General features: G+C 36.1%; 1 pseudogene; it reads left to right on the top strand.

The window, feature by feature from the left end:
• The first annotated feature begins 231 nt into the window (after nt 1–231).
• Nucleotides 232–25,439, top strand: LOC125079688 (glycerol kinase-like; annotated as a pseudogene).
• The last annotated feature ends 2,324 nt before the right edge of the window (nt 25,440–27,763 follow it).

Below are 27,763 nucleotides of genomic sequence, written 5' to 3' on the forward strand. Positions count from 1 at the left end.
CGAAAAGTATTTAGAGCCCTGCTCTGCAAGGGATTCCATAAGTGTTAGTCATTGTTAGTATTAACAAGAGTATGTGAGATTGGCAAAGCATCTGTAACCACTTGTCAAATGACATTTAATTGGAAATGGCTTTCTGGAGTGCTGTGTGGAGAAGAATGATGGATTTAAGTCTGAGGAGGAAGGACTGTAGTTATGTATATGATACATACAAAGGTATTGTGGAGAACAGAGATGGCGCATGTACCAAGTATTTGCCCATCTAGTTCTAAGCCAGTGCTGGCAAAATCCTAGAATAAAAACGAGTAAGTAGATGCAAATGCAGAATATATAATAAAGAAATGAAATCCAGTTTTGGAGAAAATGCTTGCAAAATCCTTAATTGCAAGGGTATTTTAGGTTGTTATTTTTTAAGATTTTTGATTTGTGATATAAACAATGGCGACTATCACATATCAGCTTGTATATATAGTACTACTTCAAGAATATACTTGTTCAAGAAAACCGACTATTCTCATTTCCTCCAGTATACACCATTCAGCAACATCACATGAATAGTTTGGAATCATCCATAGTTGACCACGGAACTTAGCAAATTTGCAAATTAAGGCTTTTTTATCTTGGGAATGTGGGTTAAATATTTGCCAGCACACTACTAGATCTGTGGCTTGCTGATGTGAGTAGTCATAATTACACTTGTTAATAAATACAAAAAAAAAAAAAAACCCTCAGAAATTATGTCCCTGCATTTATTATATAATGGCATCTTTTTTTTTTTAAGAAAACTTGAAATAGTGATTAATATGTGCCATGCAATGTCCCAAGTAAGAGTAGGTAATATATAGGTAGACATGTCAAAGGTAGTAATTGTTGTAATTAGTTTTACTCATGGAACTTAAAATGCCATAGCAGAAAAAAAGAGAGAGAGAGAGAAAATACCATAGCTATTAAAAAAAGAGAGAGAGATAGAAACAACATGTTTTTCATCCCCTTAGAAACCTTGAAATTTTGAGGATCCTGTAGTAGCGCGCCGCCTTGTCTTCCGGTCTGGAGGCCTGCCCTTCCCCCGCCCACCACTGTCACCTGGGAAACAAGCCACAAGAGACCGCTCACTTCAAGCTGGTTTCATGATAGCCATGGAGAAAAAAGCAGTTTGGTGGGGGCTGTGGACCAGGGTATCAGCTCAACACGCTTTTTGGTGTTCAATTAAAAAACAGCTGAACTACTTAGTCATCATCAAATGGAAATAAAATAAGAGTTTCCAAGAGAAGGATGGGTGGAACAAGACCAGAAGGAAACTCTGCAGTTTGTCTATGAGTATATAGAGAAAACATGTGAGAAACTTGGACAGCTCAATATTGATATTTCCAACCTAAAGGCTACTGGTATCAGTAATCAGAGGGCAACTACTATAGTCTGAGACAGGTTAACTGGAGAGTCTCTCTAGGATGCTGCGGTGTGGCATGATCTAAGAACCTGGTCTACCATTGAGAATCTTAGTAAAAGAATTCCAAGACAGGCCTTCCACTTAGCACTTATTTTCTGTTCAGTGAAACTTTGTTGGCTCCTTGGCAATTGAGAAAAGTCCAAAAGGCTGTTGAAGAAGATAGTGCTCTTTTGGGGACCATTGATTCATGGTTTATTTGGAGTTTGACAGGAGAGGCCAGTGGAGGTGTCCATTGCACAGATATAACAATGCAAGTAGGATAATGCTTTTTGACATTCATTCTCTGGAATGGGATAAAGAGCTCTGCAAATTTTTCAAAATTCCAATGAAAACTCTTCCAAATGTCTGGAGTTCTTCTGAGATCTGTGGCTTAATGAAACCTGGGGCCTTGGAGGGTGTACCAATATCTGGGTGTTTGGGGAACCAATCTGCTGCATTGGTGGGGCAAATGTGCTTCCAGGATGGACAAAACAAAAGATGGAGCAGGCTGTTTCTTACTATGTAATATAGACAGTATGCATTTCTTGAACATGGCCTTCTGATCACAGTGAGTTATAAGGTTGGCAGAGATAAACCAGTGTATTATGCATTGGCAGGCTCTGTACCTATAGCTGATGCTGTTATTTGCTGGCTAGGAGACAATCTTGGAATTATAAAGACCTCAGAGGAAATTGAAAAACTTGCTAAAGAAGTAGATAGTTCTTATGGCTGCTACTTTGTCCCCAGGTTTTCAGGGTTATATACACCTTAATGGGAGCCTAGTGTGAGAGGGATCAACTGTGGGCTCATCCAGTTCACCAATAAATGCCATATTGCTGTTGTTGAATTAGAAGCTGTTTGTTTCCAAATATGGGAGATTTTGGATCCCTGTGACTATGGAATTCTACTCATTCATTTGCAGGTAGACAGAGGAATAACCACCAACAAAATCCTTATGCAGCTGTAATAAGATATTCTGTATATCCCAGTGGTGAATCCCTTGATACCCAAAACAACTGCCCTGGGTTGCAGGGGCTGCAGAAGGAGTTGGAGTCTTGAATCTGAAGATCTGTCAGCAGCCGCAGTGGAGTGGTTTGAACTCCAGACCAATGCTGAGGAAAGTGAAATTTGTTAAGTACATGGAAGAAAGCTGTGATGAAGTCAGTGGGGTTGGGTTACAACTGAGTCTTTGGAAAGCGGTGACCCTAGATATCTTCTGTAGTCTACCCATTTTTTTTTTTTTTTTTTTTGTAGTGAATAGCATGGTGATGTTCATCGGAGCAAGGTACATCTCAGGTATCACATAAATGATACCAACTCATGGATTCCAAAGATGAGAGCTCTTTGCCTAGTGAGAAAATCCAGCAATTGTCTGTTAATGTGATGACACTATTCAGAGACTCTGATTTTATTTATTAGCCAGTTGCTGTATAACCCTCCAAGTAGGCCTGTGGCTTGAAATAAAGAATATGCAGCAGAAAGAATGCAAGAGAAGCATTTGGTGTGTTTTGTAACATCAAGAGTTAAGATTGGACCAGCCCCCTGGGGGCTGGCTCCTCCTTTACCATCCTGTTCTGCCCCACTCTCTCTGAGATGGAGGAAGAATTCAGGTCCTTCATTGGAATCTTTCATCAAACACACTCAAATGTGGATGTTCTAGGATTTGATTCTCTGCACTACACATACTTGACTAAGGGGTGATCACCAACCCCCTAAAATGAGTGGCTACTAAATTTTTAAAATGGAAATTTAGTGCTATCATAATTTAGATATTTTTCAGAAAGGTATTTGCCACAACTGAAATTCTTTAGACATTTTACACAGTCTCACTAATTCACTGAACTGCTGTCTGGGTTTGTAGGGAAGGACACTTTCCCTTTTTTTTCATCTCTCCTTTTTATATTTTTCACTTCATGTGTAACATACATGCCTATATATTTTATATACAGAGGTAGCCTATTATAAAGTCATAGCACATTATATTCAGTAAGTTGTAATGGGGATGGTCTTAAGTGGACTACTATGTGTATAAAGATTTGGGGAAAACATCTTTGGGCAATAGTTATGCGTATTTACAAAGAGAAACTTTTTCTTAAAGAGCCAGCACTAAAAGTTTATGTTCTATGTCAATAAAATAAAAGATACTTTATTGAGACTTCAACTACATTTCTTATACCTTACCTTTTAATTTCATTGTTTTAGCTGGATATATGTTTTCAAAAAAAGGAAAAAGCAAAAAAAAAAAAAAAAGAAACAATAAACAGCTGTGGAATACTACGGTAAATATTGTTTCAAACAAGCACTAATCCACATAAAATTATCTTCCTTTGGCATCATTTTAGACATATTTGGGATTCTTTTGAGGGAAGAACAAAAAAGGTTAAACACTTAAGTAGGAAGAAAACCTTAGGAATAAAGCCAAGAATATCTTTCTACCTAAACATGCTATTAATTGCTGGTAAGCAAGTATAATTTCTATTTGGGATCACAGAGAATTATCTCCACTTACTGTCAAAGTACAAATGAAAGTTTTGCAATTAGAAATGGCTTCCAGTGAAACAAAGAATTTCTCAAAATATTTAGTGTTACATGTTATAAAAACCAACCTAATCTAGTGTCCTAACATCAATTTTTTAAATCTTAAAGTTAATTTCCATTTAGTACAAATAAGAAAATACTGCTTCCCTGGTTGTCTGGTGGCTCAGTTGGTTAAGCATCTGCCTTAGGCTCAGATCATGATCAAGCCCCGAATCAGGTTCCTCTTCAGCAGGGAGTCTGCTTCTCCATCTGCCTCTCCCCACCCTCCCTAGCTTGTGCTCTTTCATTTGTTCACTCTCTCTCTCTCAAATAATCTTTAAAAAAAAAAAAAAAGAAAGAAAGAAAGAAAGAAAGAAAGAAAGAAAGAAAGAAAGAAAGGAAGAAAAAAACACCTTCTAATATTTTCTTCAACCAGTGGTGAAAGTGGGAAAATATTCGTTATTTTATAAAAGGTTTTGTTTTGTTTGGAATTAATGGTAGTTTGCATTGGCAGTTCTGTTTGTGCTGTTTCTAAGTTATTGAATCAACTTCGGTTTTATCGAGGCAGTTGCCATTTGAGTGACAAAAATGTTATAGAAACGTACTGTGAAATTATTACTTTGTGTTGGGGATAATTTAAACATAATTATGTTTCTACAAATGTAGGTTGAGTTAATTGTAAATAATTGTTGAATTACCTCAAATAATTTTAAGATTACCTCAGTTTTCTATATATTACAATATTTATAAATGTCTGAAACTGTGCACATTGGTATTTAATGATAAAATGACTTAAAATAAACTTACTCCTTGTTCTTAAAAACAAAAACAAAAACAAACAAACAAAAAACCTTGAAATTATAGGAATGAGGTGGCCGGGTTAAAATGTGAATATCCTACACCTGGAGAGAATCAGCGTTGCTTTGCCATGGCATTTTGCCAATCATGGAAAATTGCTGCTGTTATTTACGATTTTCTAATTTTTTTTTCCAGTAGTAAGATATTGATTTAGCTGACAGAATTTCCTTCCTCTCTTAATCAGGAAGAACAAGAATCCTTACGTCAACGGTATGGTTTATAGAAAAAGATGACATGAAGGGTCAAAAAGCTGCCTCGATTTGAGTGCTAGGGTGTTTGTTCTGCAGATTAACTTGGTTAATGCTCAAAATGTAGTGTCCCTGCTGAGTTTCACATACTGAAAACAGTATGAGATACAGACCCAAAAGCTATCTTTCGTATTATGGGCTTACTCATTATACACTGATCTGGGGGAAAAAAAAAAGTCTTCGCAATTATTTCCAAATTTGATTTCTTTCCCCAAGGTATGGATCTCTTTCATTTAATATATGTTTGTGAATATGTCTTATCCACTAAATAATGTGTTGGGAAAACCTCTTAATATAAAAATGTTTTAGCCAGTGTTTTGGTTCCAAAGACAATTCAGAGTTTAGAGTGGAAGAGTGTGGAATACAGAAATAGTTAAGGATTATTAGAGAAAATAATGGGAGCTCAGTTAATATGATGCAGTATACACAAAGATGAGCCTGGGCACTGAACTACAGGTGATTAATTAGCATCTACTGGCACTTGTCATAAAGGGTATAAGGAACTTACTCTAAAGATGAGTGATAAGACTGGCTTCTAGTTTTGAGAATTCTAAATATTGCCATGTCTATTAAATTGAAGTTAATGTCTCTAAAACATTTCCTCTCTTCCTGATAATACATATGCTATTACACCTGTGTGGGGGTTGTCAACCATGATGTACTCTCTGAAACACATGAAAAAAGTTCATAATCATGAGTAAGGTCTCAGTCCCCTTGCCCTAGTACAATGAGAGTGTGCGTAGATCTTCTAGCCAAAAAAATGTGTATTCTACCCTGAGCCTGAATTTGTGAATCATTTTGGTCCTTCTAATGATGCTCCTTTCTCTATTTTCCTAGTTATCCAGATACCCAGATGAAAACTTAAAAATTATCTTGCATCGCCCTCGTGCCTTCAGTATTCTGGTAATAAAATTTGTTAGTTATGACCTCAAAATGAGTCCTGGATTCATATGAGTCACCATCTCCACTTCTCATCACCCAGTAGACACCACCAGTGTGGTATGTCTTCACTGGGCTTTTAGAAGAGCCATCTGACTGGCTGTTCTTGTTTTGCTCTTGTCCCTCTCCCTCAGAAATTAATTTTCCACATGATTTCAAAACAATATTGTCTTCTTTCTTTCTCTCTTTTTTTGTTTGTTTTGTTTTGTTTTGTTTTGAGAGTGTGGATAGGGGGAGAGGCAGAGGGAGAAGGAAACAGAGAATCTTAAGCAGTCTCCATGCTTAGTGTGGAGACCAATGTGAGACTTGATCTTACGACCCTGAGATCATGATCTGAGCCAAAATCAAGAGTTGGACGCTTAATCAACTGAGCCTCCCAGGCACTTGCAGAGCAATACTTTTTAAACACGTATTTAAAATATTTAATATTGAACCCAATATATTTAACATGAACAATAAGACACTGTATGAGCTGTCTTCTACTCACCTGTCTCTCCTCATCTATAACCATTTCTCCAGCTCTGTACAGTCCAGTCCAGTCACATTCCTTGCCTGCCATGCCAACCTTGTTCTTCCATTAGGGTTTTACTTCAGCCATCTCTGGATGGCTCTTTTCTACTCAAACTTCTGAGTTTGAGGCCTCCTCCACAAAATTTCCCTACTCATACAACTCTTATCCTTCTAAACGCTTGTTTTTCTCATAACACTTATTGCTTTCTTATTTTATTTTATTTTTAAATTACCATATTTGCCATTTAAAGCAGATACTTTGTTGGTCTTATATGCTGCTCTATCACTAGCACCTAAAAAAATGCTCAGTCCATATCAAGCTTCTATAATACATTGAAGATTGAAAAAACAAATAAGTAGTGTTTAAGAAAAAAGAAAAATAACCCATTGACTCTCTTGGGGAGCTGTAGTATGTTGCAATAACAGGAAGATAGTTGGATTTAAACCTTAAGGCATGGGGCATCTGATTGACTCAGTTGGTTAACTGTCTGCTTTCAGGTCATGATCTCAGGGCCCTGGGATCAAGGACTAGTCCTTGATCCCAGGGCCCTGGGATTAAAGACTAGTCCTGCTCAGTGGGGAGCCTATTTCTCCCTCTGCCTCACCCCATAGCTCATGTTCTCTCTCTCTCTCTGTCTCTCTCAAATAAATTAAAAAAAAACAAAACTTTAAATTTTGGGGCACAAAATTCCAGATATTTCTAATTTTTTCACAATATATTTTATTATATTCTAAATGTGAAAGGAAGAAAATGCTGAATCTAATGTTCTTCTTTCACATCATTAATGTTAGTTTTAATTTCTATATGAGTGGTTACCCCTTAAAAAGAAAACCAATCTTGTAAACTAAAGACACCAGATTTAATAAATACAAATACAGGCACAAAGTAAAATTTGAATTCATATAAAAAAGAGATAGATTTTTAGTATAAGTATGTAGCAAATATTGCAAAGGACATACTTGCTTTGAATATCATTGCACTGACTATAGTTGCATTGAATAATGAATAAAACATTATTCATTATCATAAATAATTATTTCATAAATAAATTATTCTGTATTTATGAAATTCCATAACTAAGAAATCTCTGGGTTAGTGAACATATGGTAAAAGCATAATCTTTACAGTTAAGAGCCTCACATGCTAGTGAGGAATATTCAGAAAAGGGTAAGATAATTCTAATATTCTATGCCTTTCAAATGTCTTAAAATACCTTGCAAAGAAAATAGTCTGGTTTTATTTTTAATGTAATTTTAAAGAATTAATACCATGAACATGTTGAAAAATCAGGGCACACTTCTTGGACTGAACTTGAAAATGACTTTTGAAATAATGCACCTAATTTGATAAAGATGAGAATGGCATTTTTTTTTAATTTATTTTTTATTTTTATTATTTATAAACATATAATATATTTTTATCCCTAGGGGTACAGGCCTGTGAATTGCCAGGTTTACACACTTCACAGCACTCACCCCAGCACATACCCTCCCCAATGTCCATAACCCCATCCCCCTCTCCTAACCCCTGAGAATGGCATCACAATATTAATATAGGAGTATTACATGTGTATATTGTAGAACAGCTTTTGTTTGATTTTATAAAAGACAGTTGATAAAGAAGTTGTGAAACACTAGGAAAGTAACTTTTGGAAAAATTAGTTTGAACCAAATTGTGGAGCCTTTTAATCATAGACTTCAGAATGTGAGATTTAGCATCAGAACAATTAGCATCGAGGAGAAGGTTTCTGAAAATGGAAAGTAAATGATGATATATGTTTTAAAAAGTTCATTCTGGTAACAGTGTTGAGAGATGGGTTGTAGAGTAGGAAAATGTTAAGCAAGCGTCTAATAATTGTGGCCTGAGATAAATGGAGGGTGACAGTGGAAGGTTTATATTGTACGATGCAATAGAGTTGGAGGTTGGTTCCACCTGAGAATTGAGAAAAAAGGATAAGGAAGACATATTTCCAAAGCTTTGTGCCTAGTGGATCAAAAGAATTATAGTGTCACTGACAGACTAAATGAAGAATCTAATTTTAGAGAAAAGATAGTAAGTAAGAACTTAGTTAATTTGAATTTGATGAGGATGCATTTTAAGTAAATGGTGATATTTGAGCTCTATGCCAAAAATGTTGAGGTCTTCTTTGGTTCACATGTAGCCAAAGCTGTGAAATGAAGGTCCTCCAACACAGTATAGGGTCAAAAACTGAGTTTAATGCAATACCCAGGAAGAGAGAAGAAAAAAGGAAATGAAGCCAGTAGAAGATGTAGTATCTACTTAAATATGGAATAAAATGAATAAATGAATATATAGTTAAGAAATAAGAACAATGACCCTTAAACTTTTAGAGTGTCAGCAGCCTCAAGTTTCCGCAAGGAAACTGATAAAAGCTATGAAACTCTTCCCAAAAGAAATGTGTAAATGTTTATGCATGGAAAAAATGTACATAAATTTTATGAGTCTATTAATTTTCTCTTCAATGAAGGGTCACTGGATCATAGAGGAAGACTTCTTACTCCCGAAAGGGCTAAATGAAAGTGAGAGAGAAAGATCTCTATCAGCGTAACAGTGGGCCAAACAGGGCCAAGAGTAACAATGGGGAGGAAACATCATGCCCTTAAGAAATGAGTTGAAGCATGGTGGCTATAATTTAGGATCAGGAGAAACAACAGACTGTAGAAATGGAATGACATATACACAAACAAATAAATAAATAAACATGTAAAAAGAACCCACAAAACAATGTTCAGATCACAAGAACCAAAATGAAATTAGTCAGGAAATCAAGTAAGGCAGTTGGTTGATATAAGGCAAAGATTCACAAGTCTAAAAGAAACCAAATCTGGAGTTTTAGGAGAGGTTGTAACTCCAGGCCAAGTGTGCAACCAGACAAGTAAAAGCAGGTGTTACATGCGTGAAATGGATTTTAGATGAAGTTTACTGGGGAGAAGTCTTTAGATGAAGTCTTTTTTTTTTTTTTTTTAGATGAAGTCTTTTATACTGGTAGAATCCATGTGGACTTCAGAGGGGAATAAAAGTGGTGCTCTAGCACAGAGGAAATTAAGCCAAAACTAAATTTTAGTCCTCAAAGACCCTGCATATATGTGAATTTAAAATGTGATTTCATGTAGATGTATTTAGATATCTTTGATTCTGGGACAATAATATAAATGAGATTATTTCGTTTCACTTATACAGATAAAGACAAGTTGTAACAGGTTTCTTTGGGGATCACACAAAGTAGATTCTAATATGATTAGGTTATTTCTTCTTGTGTGAATTGTACAATTTAGCTGTTTTATAGATTATTGTATCTTATAATATAAACTTTTTAAAAAAATTTTATTTGACAGAGAGAGAGAGACAGTGAGAGTGGGGATACAAGTAAGGGGAGTGGGAGAAGGAGAAGCAGGCTTCCCACTGAGCAGGGAGCCCGAAGTGGGGCTCAATCCCAGAACCCTGGGATCATGACCTGAGCCGAAGGCAGACACTTAACAGCTGAGCCACCCAGTTGCCCCTATAATATAACATTTTAAAGGCAGGGATCCTATAAAGAATCTTTTAAAGTTATCTCTGTATTACCTAGAAGAGTCATGTACATATACTAAAATGTAGTCAATAAATATTGAATAATTAACCTAATTGAATATGAAAAGTAAATTATCATTTTGGTTATTCATTAACTATAACCTAGATGTTATAATTTTACAAATGGAATGACTGGAAATATTTTCAGTAACAAATTCAAGTAAGTAGGATTTAAGAAGGAAAATCCATCATTAAAGCATACTTTTTTTTTTTAAGATTCTATTTATTTATTTGACAGAGAGATTGATCGGAAGTAGGCAGAGAGGCAGGCAGGCAGAGGGAAGCAGGATACCCCCTGAGCAGAGAGCCCGACATGGGGCTCAATCCCAAGACTCTGAGATCATGACCTAAGCAGAAGGCAGAGGCTTAACCCACTGAGCCACTGAGGAGTCCCAAGCATACTTTCAAGATGAAAATTAAAAGAGTATTTCCGTAAAGCTTCAAAAGATAGGAAATCCTTTTTGAAAACAAATGTTATAGTTAAACATGTTTAACATGCTATGTTTGTGTTTAAAGCAAATTTCATAGCAAAACATGGTTTCTATTAATTGTTAAAAGCAGAAAAATATCCTGTATTCTATATTATCAAAATACAACATGCTAAGAATTTTTGATTATTGATAAAATTACACCAAGTATTTTTAAATTGTGTGTGTGTATTACTGATCTGAGATGAAAATTTTTTTCTGATGGACATAGCATAATTATACTTCTGAAAAAGAATAGTCTCCAGAATTCCTGTGAATTTTGGATGTGGATGGGGAAAGTAATTATTTTCTTTACAGAGAATACTTTATGACTGAAAAGTATTCAATCTCTTAAATTAGACTCTCTTTTAAAATTGTTAAGGCTACCTTAAGGAAGGGCCTCCGTCTCAGCTGAAAGCAGTGTTTTGGCTAACATTCGGTGGTTTTTACTTTGCTTATTCTTCACTACCTTCATTATTTGCCTAAGGTGATAAAAAGTAAATGACTAAAATAATGGGTTAACTCTCACTTTCCTGAAACCAGTCATTTGTAGCTTACACAGGCTACCTAGTATATATATGGAATTGTCTGTCAAATACTTTGTGTCAAAGTCAGCATAAAACTTTTTTGATGTCAGTTGCTATGGTGATTGCCTTAAAAAAAAAGTGAAATGCAGATTAAATAGCTTCAGAAAGCATACATACGTGGTTAGCACATAAACTACAGGTGCCCTGCAGCTAGATAGTAATTTAAACACCACTTTCTGAAACTTTTAAAAACTCCACTTCTGAAAAGCACATCTAATAATAAACCCATAGTTGCCCCGTCCCAGTCTCTTAAAGTCAATGTATTTCCCTCAGGAGAGAATCATCCTTGGCAGGTTCCAAAGGAAATTACATTCAGAAAACAAGAAAGGCTGCATGGGAGGAGTTGTCGTGTCCTTTTTAGCCTCTGAGAGCTCCCCAATTGCCACTGTCTCCCCAGGGCAGTATGAGAACATTGTCCCTTCCATTTCCAGGTACCGCTTAGAAATATAGAAGCTTTTTTTTTTTTCCTTTTTTTTTTTTTCTTTTGAGAGGACCTGAGCTGAAATCAAGAGTTGCACACTTAACCAACTGAAGCACCCAGGTGTCCCATAAAAGCATTTCTATATTTCCCAGAATCAAAGACTTGGACTGATTGATATGTGAAAATTGTATGTTATTCTTGGAAGTACATATATACCACATTATTGCTTGAATTTTCACAAACAGTTTTAATTGTTAATTAGTGGCAAACATCCCAGGATTAAGAATGGCAGAGTTCTTAGGAAATGGCAGTTAATAATTTGTTATGATACTGATAGAGCTAAACTTTCTGGAGCTTCAGGAACATCTTAATTGTACTGATATTTTTGCATTAGAAATCTATTTTTTTTTAATTTTATTTTTTTATAAACATATATTTTTATCCCCAGGGGTACAGGTCTGCGAATCGCCAGGTTTACACACTTCACAGCACTCACCATAGCACATACCCTCCCCAATATCCATAACCCCACCCCCCCTCTCCCAACCCCCTTCCCCCCATCAATCCTCAGTTTGTTTTGTGAGATTAAGAGTCACTGCATTAGAAATCTAAAATTAGCAACCACTTTCCTTGTGTCCATTTATTCCTAAGGTAGAAAAAAGTAGAAAAAAAAAACTAATGTAGATATTAGTTGGGAGAATTATATATTTTAACCATTTTTTGAGACTCTATAATGACTTTTGAATCCTTTTGCCTCTTATTTTGTATATTCCCATCTGTGTTCACCAACTCTTACACAAAAGTATACACATTATTCTCCTTGCCTAACTCAACAAAATGTTTTATTACTTAACTGAACGCTGTTGCATTTCTTAATATGTAGACATTCTTCTTCAAGAAAATTACTCAGCTGATTTTTCCAAGGAGTTGTGCTGTCTCTGCCAAGCCTCACTCTATTCACATTTTCTAAGGTGAAAATGAATATTTTAAAATCCTGAGACATCAGCTGCTAAAGTTTGGCAGTCTCACTCATAACATTGTTGCTCCAACATGTGCATCTAAAATCCTATATCTTCAACTTATCAAAAATGAATTGAGCTAAAAAAATATCCACTAGTTACTTCATTTTTAAATGTAGACAATAACAGCATTTATTATCTAATAACAACAGCACCTACTGTCTATATTTCATACCTCCCTGATTGTTCCACACTTTGCCTCAAGTTTACCTTATAAGATCATTGTAAAAATTAAATGTGGTTATATATGTGAGGGATATTCTACAACTTGCAACTTATTTAAAATTACTAGCCACATGCTGTTATGTGATGCAGATAAAATGCTAGAGAATTGGGGTGTATGTGGAAATGCCATTCCTAGATCATCCTTAAAAGAATGTGTTACCTATCTAAGCATACTGCTGCCATTACTAATGTCATTTCAGTGGTCAATGACCTATGATATTACCTAGTATAAAAAGATAAGTGACAGGGTGCCTGGGTGGCTCTGTCAGTTAAGCATCTACCTCAGGCTCAGGTCATAATACCAGGGTCCTACATCTTGCTCCTGACTCCCCAGGGAGACTGCTTCTCCTTCTCCTCTGCCTGCCGCTCACCTGCTTGTGCTCTTTCTCTCTCTTTCAAATAAATAAATACAAATCTTTTTTAAAAAGTGACTATTTGCACTTTCATATGCTAAAATATTGTTGCCTTTCTCTTAAGGCAAGAACACACACGTTCCATGAATGGGTGTTTAAAGTATAAGCTATGAAATCTGGCTTGTTCTGTAGTAAGGATTATTTCATCACCTTGAGTATACTGCTATAGTTAACATGCTGATGAAGATGTCTAATCTTTAAACAGATCTTTCTTAGCACAATGATCCTTTTATGTGAATTCAGATGTTCAGTCCTTTAAAAATGTTAACACATTGCAAGCATTTTGAGATCACCAGATGAAAGTAGCAAAGCATACATATGTGTCCCAAATTTATTTTAATTATAAACACAGCTTTATGGAAAATAAGAGAATGATGTCCTTAATGGCCACTGTTAATATAGATTTGATATATATCAATATTTCCGATGTTCAATCAGCTGTGATAATGGAGCAGTAGCCCTTGGTGCCCTTTGTTTTTTTCCAAATACCTATGTCAGGATCCTTTTTTTTTGAGAGAGAAGTCATTTATGAAATGTTGGGGTTGTTCATGTAACTTTACAAAAGAAAACAATAAGTATACTATTCACAGTTCCCTTTTTTCATTCATTCCTATTCCCAGGATGAGCCATCAAAGCAAAAAGTTGGCAGTTCAATGTTATTTTGCTTCTTATTTTTGTATGCCTTGTTAAAAATGAATGTCCTTAATTGACTTGTGATAGTAGCAAATCGATTCTAGAATGTCAGGAATATCTGGGAACAGATGGCTGTGTGGATCCCATTCCTCGTAGGACCCACTCAGAGTTACAGCTGTCCAGGGTTACATGTGGTGTTTGCAGCCCTATTTTCTGTTAGCTGGCTATTTTGATGATGAATGTGTGCAGATAACCCTTCTCCTTTGAGAATTCAGTCCCTTTTGCATGTCTTCTATTCTGAATGCACAGTGCTCTATCTATTCACAGAATACTAATAGGTTTTATTTAAAAGGTGACCCCATGAAAGAATTCAAAATGTCTCAGTTGATGATTGCTCTCATTTTGTCTATCTGACTTGGATCTGATGTGTAGAGATGGATATGGTAAAATAGCATATAGTGACTAAAAACAGCCTCATATACTCCAACTTGATTTTATTCTTTTGGTTTTCAAAATAATGTATGAAACCTCTAGTGGTCCATGAAGAATGGGAGAACAATTTTACACAAACAATATAAATATAGTGAATAACAGTTCTGGTGGCAATTATTTTGAGAAAGTGAATTGCATTCATTTGGGAATACAATTATATAAAACATTGAGACTTTTTTCTCTTTGATAAATATGAGATCTATGAAATAAAAAAGATGAAATTTAAATATGTTATTAATGAACATACAATACTAATGATAGAAAACAAAATTGGCCAAATTACATGTAATTATTAAAATTATATAGTTTTCTATATCAGATACGCCTGAATAATCCTGTTGTATGACAATAAATTATATGTATACAAAACTTCTATTGTAAGTATACAACCTAAATATCTATGAAGCAGAAACATAGTCAGAGAAAATGCCCAAGGCCTTTTTCTCACAGCTTTGGATTCTTTTCACTTAAACTTCATACACAGATATCTCTGATTAAACTTTTGAAAAACTCCTAATTTGTATATTTGAGCTGTACTGAATTTTTACTCAGTTGTATAATCAACATTTATCCCATTGAACCCTCACAAAATCAACCTCATTCTATTCCCTTATCTTGTTTAAAATCAACTTAATTCTATTCCCTTATCTTGTTTATTCAAGGATTCTAAAAAACTTGTCAGTGAAAGAAAATACATCTTTATTTTTATAAAGAAATTATCATTTCTGTTAGATGGATTCTTCCTTAAAACAATATATTGGCTTTCATTTTTTACTTTTTGAAGCTACAATCTTTTGAAGTGACAATTTACATAATTAACTTAACATTCATAGGGCTTTTAGAATTTCATCCCCCACAAAGTGGGATTTTTTTTTTCTTTCTCATTCCTAATTACTAACTTAGGCACTTGTGAAGTGAAGACAGCTCAGGCCATGACTTTCAGGGACACAGAACCATGAACCTCGTTAGTAGGTAAATTAATGATGCCTAATAAGTAAACTTAGAACTCCTACCACAATGGATACCTAATTGACAACCATTACCTTTTAATACTGAGAAAGGCTTTGTTTTTTTGTTTGTTTGTTTTAATATGAATACTTTGGGCTGCCTGCGTGGCTCAGTGGGTTAAAGCCTCTCTGCCTTTGGCTCAGGTTATGATCCCAGGGTCCTGCATCGGGCTCTCTGCTCAGCAAGGAGCCTGCTTCCCTCTCTCTCTCTCTGCCTGCCTCTCTGCCTACTTGTGATCTCTATCTGTCAAATAAATAAATAAAATCTTTAAAAAATAAAATAAAGTAAAATATGAATATTTTGACAAATATTTGAATTTGAATATTCATGGTAAGAATTTTGGAGGTAGAATATCAACTATGGTCTCCCTAGAAAATATTGAATTGTATATATCTCCAGGCAAACATAATATTTAGTATTTAACATCTCCTGTCTAGAAAAATTCTGCACCTATAATTTGAGAAGAAATGTGAGTTGGATTAAATTCATGAACTGAACATGGACATACTTGCTCCCCTCAGTGGATGGAACTCAAATTGTGGGACTGTAGATTAGGAACACAAGCCTTTGGAGATATTAATTGTGCAACCAAATTGTGGTTGCTGATTGAACTGTCAGGGAAACTCATACAGATACCCACAGAAAGCACCGGTTCCCTGATGTGACCAACTGGCACAAAGATCTTGATAGAGCTCACACTATCTGAACTATCAGATCACCACATGGATTCACCACGTTGGCCATGGCAATATGCCCACAATCATAGACTAGGCACTAAACAAACAAACAAACAAAAAACCCTGTTTCTGATGTAGAGGGTATGATTGCCTGCCAAATCTGTGATCCCACCAGAAGCTGGAAGATAAGGGAAGCAACGTCACAGGGAATGTGGCATTCTGCCCATTTCTATCAGATTGACCACATCTGGCTATTGACAAGCATTGGAGCTATCTCTGGCATTTCTGGTATTGATTTTTTCCTTTTTTTTTTTTTTTTGTTGTTGTTGTTGTTATTTTCTTGTTGTTGTTTTGGGATCAGTTAATTTCAGCCATAGAGCCACTGCAATTATTAACATGTATCATGTGTCAGCTCACTAGATCCATTCCAGTTTGTCAATCTGACTTTTACGGCAGATGTGACTCAATCAGTTGATAGTCTAACTCTACTTACCATACCTTCTCTTGGTCCACACACCTTAATAAAGAAGTTTGGTCATTAAAATGCAATTGTTCCCAGACAGGGATCATCTCCTCTCAGCTACTTCTTAAATACTGAGATGGACAAAGTGGGGTGGCAAGGATTCTACACAGACTCCTTTTGAATATTCAAGATTCTAACCTGACCTTTCCTGGTTTTCAGGCTTCTTTAAAAATCCCAGGTATGCTGGGCTGGTATATTCTCTGGATGTTAGCCAGACTAAAAGAAGTTTAAGGATTCAAACTTAATTCTGGTCTATGCACTTGAGTTCTTACTGGATCAACATAATTTTAGATCATAAGGTTAAAGTCCACTGCCTTGAATACATTTCCTACTCACTGAGCAATAGAGGATTGCTCACCCAGTGGGCCATTCAGTAACAACAATAACAATAACAAAAGTAGGGATGCCTGGGTGGCTGAGTCATTAAGCGGCCAGCTCTTCATTTCCTATCAGGTCTTGGTCTCAGGGTTGTGGGATCCCTCCTTGCATCAGGCTCCACAGTGAGCAGGGAGTCTGGTTTAGATTCTCTCTGTTTGCCCCTCCCTCTGCTTCCACACACTATTTCTCTCAGATAAATAAATAAATAAATAAATCATTAAAAGAAATAACAGAAGTGGATGAGGTGATGATATCTTCATGCTTATTAAGACCGGAATATTCAAAGAAGAGAGTGATTCTGAAATCAAGAAGGAATTTATCCTTTCTGTTTGCCTGTTCAAAATTCAGATGTGCAATTTTAACAGAAAATAACTAAGGATAGCTGCTAAGAGGATTTGTCCTATTTTACACTCCTTTCATATCCATCCAAGTTCAACTGTCAAAGCATATATTTGGATTTATTTAACTAATCAATTCATCTTGATTTTTCTAACTAAGTTTTATCAATTCTATGTCTCATAAGGATATAAACTAATTCATAGGGATAGAATTATGAGCTCTGATTTCTTAGAGCAATCCTAAATTTTCTAGTAAATCTTTGTTTTTTCTTATGAGGGTTTGAAAAGTTCTTGGCTAGCTTTTGTAAATTAGATCTTCACCACGTTTCTAAACTCTAGAACTAATGAGACTAGTTATTTTCTCTACCCAAGATAGACACTAGGAGAGGACATCACTTAATGAGACGGTAGTGTTTAGAAAGGGTGGCCAAGGAAAAGGTAAAACAGCAGAGCAAGAGCAAAGAGGAAATCAAAGTACAAGCATCCAGAAGGAAGGTCACTTTACAGTTGGCTGGTGAGAAAGAGAGGAGATTAATTTCGTATTTTACTAGCTTGTTCTAAGAAAGTCTTAACGGAAATAATTTTAGAGTTTTCATGTATTTTTTTTAAGATTTTATTTATTTATTTGACAGACAGAGATCGTAAGTGGGCAGAGAGGCAGGCAGAGAGAGAGAAAGGGAAGCAGGCTCCCTGCTGAGCAGAGAGCCCGATGTGGGACTTGATCCCAGGACCCTGGGATCATGACCTGAGCCGAAGGCAGAGGCTTTAACCCACTGAGTCACCCAGGCACCCCCAAGTTTTCATGTATTTTTGAGGCCCCTTCGTATGAATCAAAAAAGCTGACCATTGAATACTCTGAATCCTTTTATTCTAAGCTACCACACAAAGGGTTATTGTATACTAAGTTTATTCAGACACCAAGTTCCCCAGAATGGCTACTGAAATTCTAAATTGTTCTTGGTTAAGTTCTGCAGAGCTTCATGTATTTAGTGTGGTTGGTATCATAAGGTTTGTACATGGGAGAAGATAGGCAACACCTGGAGTCACATTGAATAAAAGATAATGCTCATATTCAAATGACAAGAATGAACAATAGACAAATAATTGCATATAGAGAGTTTTGTCACATGCTCCTGCCTTATCCATTAGACTCCTGAGTAGTAAAACAAATCAAGCCAAAGATTATGCTGAGGACACTTAAGACAGAAAAAGAAAAGCTTCTGTGGTGCTTCACTGCATTAGTTTGTCAGGAGTAGAATTTATTCAGGTTTCCAGTCACTGGGACTCTGAGGAGGGTTTCATCAGTGGTTACTTGGCATGGTCACTCTTGAAATGACCTGGGCTGAACAGTAGGGCTTCACTCCTTATTGAAAGGGCAACACCAAACACTATGGAAGGAAATCAAGTAGAGCTTTGCTAAGCATAAAACTTTATTTGGAAATCTTGGTCAGGAAAAGACTCTGGAAGAATGCTTTGTTTGGGGGAAAAAATGGTTTTATCAAGAAAAATGAGTTGAAAATGCTTTTCTGGAATAAGGATTAAAATATGTATTCTGAAGAGGAAGAAACTTCTTAAGATTTAGTAGTAGCCCCCAGGTGGGAAATTTGGGTTTATTACTATGGGTAGGGGGGAATATTCTGGGGAGAAATTTTTAGGGTCTCTTAAATACATACATATTTATAGTAAAGGCATTAGAATAAAACCAGCCTTAAGGAACTGGATTTAGTTTAAATAAAAATATTCCTAATGTCTGAGGATGATTCAAAACAAATCATTATTTTAAAGCATTAATTCAGTCTAACAATGAAATCTTTATAGAAAATATTTGACTTGCATTTTCCTTCTTGATATTGAAATATGTTTTCTTTTATTTTTCTAAAACTCATTCTATAATAGTGTTTTCCTAGGTCCCATATTATTATTATTATTTTTTAATTTGTTTTCTCTGAGTGATCCCAACTACTCCCAACACTTCTATTACAATTTTTAAAGTCAAATCTAAGTCACTTTGGATTCTTCATGCCTAGAATATATTTGTTCTCTTTTCTATCAGCAGATTCAGACTCACGTCTCAACATCCTGACTATAATTCTTTATAGTGCTAAGCATGCTAAATTATGCTAATCTGTTTACATGTTAACTTCCACTTTACTGTCAGCTCTTTGAGAATATCATTCATATTTTATCTAAGGGTTCCCAGCATATAGCATATATCTGAAACATAGAACATATTTAACAAATATTGGTGATGCTTATCTTCTAAAACTTCAATTAAATGTCATTTTCTCTTTGAAATTTTCAACTTATAGTTCTTTCAGGAAGGATTTGTTTGGTAACAGTGAACAGAAAGATAATTTGATATAACTCAGATCAAAAGAGAAACTGAACAATAGTCAGTACAAGAGGATGAATGAACTTCAAGTAGGAGTAGAATCAAAGGTTTGAATTTAACTCTGGTTCTACATTTCATAGCTCTTTCTTCCTGACAACTTTAGTTTGCATGGCTATCCCTCATGGCTTGATATACAAAGTCATAAAACCCACAATTTATACTTCCCAACTTCATATAAGTAAGGGATTTAAATTCATTCTCAATGATTCCAAATGAGGAAAAAAAAAATCTAAAGAAGGAGGTTAATTAATATATCTGCATCAGGCGTCTACTTGAGCTGTGTTTAGCTGGCTGGGCTCTGCATGAAAACGCCCATTTGAACTACAAAGAAAAGGTTATTTCAAAAGCAATGGTCCTGGGGCGCCTGGGTGGCTCAGTGGGTTAAAGCCTCTGCCTTCAACTCAGGTCATGATCCCAGGGTCCTGGGATCGAGCCCCACATTGGGCTCTCTGGGCAGCGGGGAGCCTGCTTCCTCTTCTCTCTCTCTCTGCCTGCCTCTCTGCCTACTTGTGATCTCTGTCTGTCAAATAAATAAATAAAATCTTTAAAAAAAAACAAAAACAATGGTCCTGTCCTGGGAAGATTTAAACAAACACCTGTTTTCGTCAGCTTAATTTTTCCAATTTAATTTCTTTCTTTTGAGGTTCATGTGGCAATTCCATTTTCCTTTATTAAATCACTAATTATCTTTCATTGAAAGTTTTTCTTACATAAGTATCTTGCCTATAATTTTATACTCTGCAGGGTCAAGTATATATGCCATGACATTTAATTTGTATTCATTATATTATATCCCTGAGAAATTCAAGGACTATAATGAATCTGATTATTATTGTACAATGAAGAGTTAATTCAGCAGTCGTGAGTTACCCCAGTCAGAATGGCCCTTCATTAGCTCCAAGCTGGGGAAAATGAGTGTCCTGGGTTGCCTGAGGCCCTGGGCCATATGGTATCAGTTTGATCCCTGGGGTCCTGAGGAGGGACTAGTTAAATTCAGTCAAGCTGGTGAAATGCATGCTTGTGCAACTAATCTCCAGTAAAAACTCTCCCAAAACTAGGTGTTCTTTCCTGTTTGGCAATACTTCACATGAACTGTCAGGAGAATCAAGTACATCTCCATGCAATACTACTGGAAGGGAACACCTGGAAGCTTGGCTTGATTTCTCTTAAATTTTGTGAGGTATCCTTACACTTTGCAAATTTTAACTATATCATTTTTCCTGTAATAAACTATGTGAATATAACTAATTTTCTGAGCTCTCTCAGTACTTCTAGAAAATCACTGATCTTAAGAGTAGTCTTTGGGAGCCCCAATACAATTATAATCCTTTTTCAGGTAAACCTTGTTCATTAATTAATCTATGAGTGGCTTAATTTTGTTTCTTTGTTTCTTTTTATTTGGGTCTTCCATTAGTAATTTTTATAATTTTTTTACTAATAAAATTTTATACTTATACTAATTTTATATTTGCAGAAATATTATAAAGATAATGAATAGAATTCCTATGTGCCCCTTAATCACCTTTCCAATGTTTCTTTTGTATTATGACAAACATACATGGTGATATACGGCACTAACAAAGTGGTGATAAAATAATAGATAAAATATTTATCCATAGGGTACTAACAAAGTGCCCTATATCACCATGTATGTTTGTCATAATACCAAACAAACATCGGTGCATTGTTATTAATTAAACTGAATACTATATTTATAATTGACAAGTTTTCCCCAGTGTTCCTTTTCTGTTACAGGATCTCATCCATGATACTACATTATATTTAGCCATTATTCTTTCTAACTTCCTCTGATCTGTGACAGTTTCTCAGACTTCACTTATCTTTTTTTTTTTTTTTAAGATTTTATTTATTTGTTTGACAGAGAGATCACAAGCAGGCAGAGAGGCAGACAGAGAGAGAGGAGGAAGCAGGCTCCCTGCTGAGCAGAGAGCCCGATGCGGGGTTCGATCCCAGGATCCTGGGATCATGACCTGAGCTGAAGGCAGCGGCTTAACCCACTGAGCCACCCAGGCGCCCCAAGACTTCACTTATCTTGATTACCTTCTTTTGAGGCTCACAGTTTAATATTCCAATAACATTCTTCGAAGTTATGACTTGAATTATATTCTTTCCCACCCAGAGTCACACTTGGAAGCTTTAACCTCCAATGGGACTGCAAATGGAGATAGGGCCTTGGCTTCTGTGATTAAAGTTAAATTAGGTCAGAAAGGTGGGCCCTTAATCCAATCAGACTGGTGTCCTTATAAGAAGAGGATGTGTGCATACACAGAGGAAAGGCCAGGTGAGCATACAGGGAGAAGGAGGCCATCTGCAAGTCAGGAAGAAAGGTTTCACTAGAAATCAACCATGTAGGTACCCAAACATTGGACTTCCAACCTCCAGAAGTGTGAGAAAATAAACGTCTACTGTTTTAAGTCTCTGAGCCTGTGGCATTTTGGCATGGTGGCCTGAACATACTACTAGATTCAGTCTAGGTTTGTCTGTTGTTTTCCTCATGGTTTATCTGAGCTCATTGTTTGTTTGTTTTTTAAGATTTTATTTATTTATTTGACAGAGAGAGATCACAAGTAGGCAGACAGGCAGTCAGAGAGAGAGAGGAGGAGGAAGCAGGCTCCCTGCCAAGCAGAGAGCCCAATGCGGGACTCGATCCCAGGACCCTGGGACCATGACCCTCTCTCTCTGCCTACTTGTGATCTCTCTCTGTCAAATAAATAAATAAAATCTAAAAAAAAAAAAAAAAGATTTGAACCCAGATCTTCCTTGGTGGATACTGAAAAGTCATACTTCAGATGGGATAAAATGGTGACATTAGGAAAAATCTGTATATGATCTGATAACAAGGAAAACAAAATCCAGAGCATGAATGAGGATTAAAAAATGGGGAGGGGGGGACAGGAGCTTGATGCATTGCAGCCACTCCCAAGCTTCATGTTAGAGCATACCACTGCCTACCATGTGTGCTCTGTTTAATGAGAGAACACCTAACAGTCAACCCTTTTCACATTTAAGAAACAAAACCCTCTTAAAGTGTTTACATGGCAGCATTTTTGAATAGAAAGAACTTTCTACATTATCATTTCAATTTATTTAAAATAAGTATTTTCTACATGCAAAGAATTATTCCAGATATTTAGAAAGAAACAGAAGTGTAAATTTCAGAACTTATATTGACAGAATATTCAGGACAGAAAGGTGACAGATGCTCTGTATAAATTATAATGTGAGATAAATTTGATTCAGTATTAAAAGACTGGTGAGGAAAGCTTTATTATTATTCTTTAAGTAAGGGAGCCTTGGATTGGGGCTACTTTAATCATGGGAATAACTTTGACAAGCAGAGATTGAATAGAGGACATTCTAAAAAAAGAGAACAAGACAAGCAGAACTGGAAAAAAAAATGTGTTTGTGGAAGAAAAAAATGTTACACCCCCCCCCGCCCCCCAGCTATTCTACTGGTGGTGTGCATGTGTGTGTGTGATTACAAATGCACCACACAGAAGGGATAGTAGGGGAAGATGATGGAGGCACTGAAGTTTTGTGTTAAGCAATTTACACTTTATTCTGTACATCCTGGAAGAGCAAATAACTAACTCATTTTTTTCTATTTTTATTAAGGAATAGATGTCCCTTATTCCACATTATATGATTTCCTTTAGAGAAGACAACACATTTATTAAATCTTTTTTCTTCCTGAGCTAAATAATGGCAGGTTTTTTTTTTCATACTTTCATTTTATGTTTATTTTTACAGTCCTTTATTTGTACTTGCTATTCTTTACTAACGAGGCTCTTCATACATCACTAATAACTTGTTTTAGCCCCCAACAAGCTTTGTCCATTGTTGAGGAGAGTAGATGATGTATAATCTTATTGACTTGGTCTTCAATAAAATATAGCAACTTCTATGCTATGATTTTATAAGTAACTAGAAAGCCTACAACATTGTAGTTTCTTTATCAAAGGTGATAGATAGATGTAATGAAGTATTAATCGTCGTTGAATTAGTTTTAAAATTTTAGATTTTATTTTCAAGACTTGGGCCATTTCCACTAAAAATCAATGAATTATTTAAAAAAATGGATGTATGTATATAGCCTGTCACACTTAACAATGCTAAAGATTATAGTACTTTTGGCATGAGGTAAATCTATTTGTTATACTATGAAAGATGTTGTTACTGGTACTGGCTAATAGATACTAAGTCATCTAGGAAAAAAATACTCCGGATGAAAGTTTGTCAATTAATATGGCAATCTAATTAAAATAAAATGAGATTTAAATAAGCCAAGTAAGCAAGTTACAATGGATTTCTTTTTTAATCTGGATAAGAATTTGAGACTGAAATTCTATGGCTATCTTGATAAATCTGGCTTCTGACACTTGCAGCTGATTCTCCATCACCAAATATAAATTTTCTCTATCTTCAAAGGTGAACTTGACCCTAAATTATAAATAGCATATTAATTTGTTTTTGTGTTTGCATCTGTATTAAATTTATATCTCATTCCATCAGCTGCACACATACTCTAAAATCTACCAGAAATAAAAGCAACATATGTTATCAATGTATTGTGGATAGATTTTTCATGGGGTGATGGGGGTTGGGGATTGAATTGATTCAAAGGTCAGAAACAATTTTGCTCTTCCAGTCAGGTGTTGCAGAAATGGCCAGAGGTGAAATGTAGATGTTTTCTTTGTCTGGCAGTGGGTCCAAAGGACATTGTAACATATGTCAATGACTGAACAGAAACTTCTCAGCAATCTATAAAAAGATTGAAGGTTCCAAGTAAAATAATTTTCCTCTAATTCTAAAAACAACTTGAAAGTTCCAGATTTCCAAATAATATCTCTTAGTACTCTCGCTGGTTGTACTTCTTAGTACAAGATGTCTACCTTCCATTTATCAGGATAGAATTTCCCCCTCAGGTCACTTTGAATTTATAATAAAATAGCATGTTTAAAACTCAAATAGTCTAATGATTTCCCTGAGGCATTTTTGATTTTTTTTAAATTACTCAGTTTCTTTTGGTTGAACACATAGTTATAACAATCCAAGAATTTCAAGTATCACCTTTATGTTGTTTTGTCAAAAGGAGAACAAGTCCCCTTATTGCTTTTGTTAATCCTATTTGGCAATGTTCCACAAAACAGATTAATAAATAATGTACTGGGTCTTCTACCTAAATAGAAATCTTGGGGTGAAATACGTTTTAGCAATAGTCATTGAAAACATTTCTCTTAATGAAGACATTGCTATCATTTTTCTTAAGAAATTTCACAGACATTTACTACCTAAGTTACCATTTCTTATTGGTTATAAATTCACAAAGCAGCTATTGCTACTTGAACACTGGAGATCATGACTATTGATAATGATGAAGCTGAACTAGTTAAGTTGCCCAGCCTGGTCATCAGAAGGTAATGATGATAGTTACTTGATAACTTGTTAAAAGCAGTATGAGCCATATGTGATCACATTTCTTTAATGCTACACTTGTTATGGCTTAGCATCTATTCATAAGTGCATCATTAGCATTCAGAAGAAATTATAAAAAGATAATGACTGGAAAATAACCTTTTTAATAACTGCTGTTATATTTTTAAAGAATGATTCATTGGCAATAAAGCTTAAAAAGTCTACTACTGAATCATATATCATAGTGAACATGTACTTCCATATTAGCCTGTTTCAGGAAAATGCTCCCAAGGAATGTGGACTTCACCTGACAAGGAACCCAAGCTCATTACCGCTAGAGTAATCAATAACCTCTGCTAATGTGTTCAGCTGGCGACACAGACCAGATCAATAAAACCTGCCACATGCTTTGTTTTAGGAAATGAAGGCTTTTAGTTCTTAATTAAGGGAGAGACCTCACATCCGTAATGATGTTTGCAATGAATATTACCACAGAGGACATGGGAATGAATCTGAGTTTTTCATTAAAGCACTGCATGAGGAGGGAGGGAGAAAAAAGGTAAAAATAAGGGGCTTTGTGTGTTGCTTCCTTAGTATTTGTAATGTAAACCCATAGAAAATCATGTTCCCCTTGAAGTGAGAAAATGGCAAAGATTCAGCTTCTGCACAGTAGCAGAAAGCAAAAATTATTTGCTCAATAAATCTCTAAAGGGCAATGAAGCAAGGCAATTCCTTTTAAGCAGAGACCAGAGAATCAGCTGCCTGGAGAGTTTACAAATAAGGATGACACAGAAAAGTGGAGGAAATTACAGTAATATGTATATTGGCCGGAGCCTACCCCTAGATTTCAGTATAATTCAATCTAATGTAATATTCTATTTGTTTACTCTTCAAAATATCAGGAAATTTTCATAATATGATACTAACGTTTAGAGTCCTCAGAGTATAGAGACCCCAAGCAGTGTTATAATGAGGAAACAACTTACAAAATGTTTGACTTGTATTCAATAAAAATAGTGAAATAATATTGGACTCAAAGCCCATCCCTGAGAAATACCAACTTTTCTGAAAGCTAGAAGACAAATTATCAGGTGAATAAATTTATTGTTTCTTTTATTTTTATCAGGTGGATAAATTATCAGGTGAGCAAAATTATTACTTCTTTTCTTTCAAAAATGCTTTTACTACTAATATCTTTGTGTGTAAAATCACAATGTTTTTTTTATTTCCTATAAAAATAAGCCTGACTGGAGGAGGGGCAAGATGTCCAAGAAGTAGGAGACCCTGTTTCAACTGGTCTCTAAAGTGAGCAATTATCTACCAGAACACTCTGAACACCCATAAAATCAGCCTGAGATGTAAGATTATACACTTCTGGATCTCTGTGGAGGCAGAAGACACCAGTGAAGAGGTAAATCATACTGGGAATGATCAGACTGATATTGGAGGATAATAAGAAGAGGGAGGGAGCCACCAGAAGTGACCCATTGGGAAATAATACCCCAATATGAAAGCACCCTGTGATTGGGGACCAGCATTATCTTGGAGTCTGGTTAAAGCACTCAAAAAGAGCAAAAGTTCTTAAGGGGCAACTGGTGGAATCGTGCACACGCACGGGTCTAAGCCCATAGACCCAGGGCAGCCACTGACAACAACCACCCATGCCAGAGAGAGTGCAGCTGAGCCCCCGTGAGTGCGAGGCCTGCATCACAGCCACTCCCACCCCCACGTGAGGGAGTCTGATGATAGCACCAGCCTACGCTCCCTAGAACTTTTGCACATTGCATTACCTGGGACTGACCCACTGCCTGCCGGCCCTGAGAAAGCTCCATCCCCGAGCTAGCCAGTGGTCTCTAGGACTGGCCGAGGGCCTGAACTCTCCCAGCCTCAGTGCAATCACCCAAGCTGGCAACCTGAGGTCTATAGTTCTGGCAAAGTCACCCACCAGAAACAGGCTCCCTGGACCACTATTGCTTGTGGTTTTGGTACTCAGAGTTTGGGCACGGGGGTGCAGAGACAAGCAACACTTAAGGCAGCCCCTGAGATGGTGGCTGGGGACGTGCTCTGCCTATGGGAGGTTGTTCAGCTCAGTGGAGCTTGCAGAGGTGGAGTCTGTGTGTTCTGGACCACCCAGAGGGGAGCAGACTGAGGCTTCTCTCTGCAACTGAGATCTGGGTACAGTTTGCTTTCCTCTAAACCTCCAAAAAGTCGCAAAACCTGCCGAAGGAAAAACAAAACCTGCCAAAGGAAAAACAAAACAAACAAAAAACAAACAAACAAACAAATAAATAAAAAAACACCTCCAGAGATCAAAAGCTGAAAAACCAGTTTCCACAGAGCCCAGCCCCTTGATAGGGGTAGGAGCACTCAACCCAATCAAGACTGACTGAAAAACAATGTAGCAGGCCCCTCCCCCAGAAAGCCAGCCAAAAAAACAAGAGGACAACCACCACAGGGTCCTCATAAAACTGTAAAACCCCAATATCAGGGAAAAACAATATATTAAGTTCCCAGTATTGCCCTAAAATCTGTATATTTCATAGATGCAACTTTTATTTTTAATTCGTTCTCACTATTCTTGTTCTGTTTAATTTTTTTAACCTACTTACCATTACACCTAGAGTTTTAATACAACATATTCCATAACCTTTTAACTTGAACTTTTTT

Source organism: Lutra lutra, chromosome 10 (assembly GCF_902655055.1).
Source record: "Lutra lutra chromosome 10, mLutLut1.2, whole genome shotgun sequence".
In the NCBI taxonomy this organism is placed as follows: domain Eukaryota; kingdom Metazoa; phylum Chordata; class Mammalia; order Carnivora; family Mustelidae; genus Lutra; species Lutra lutra.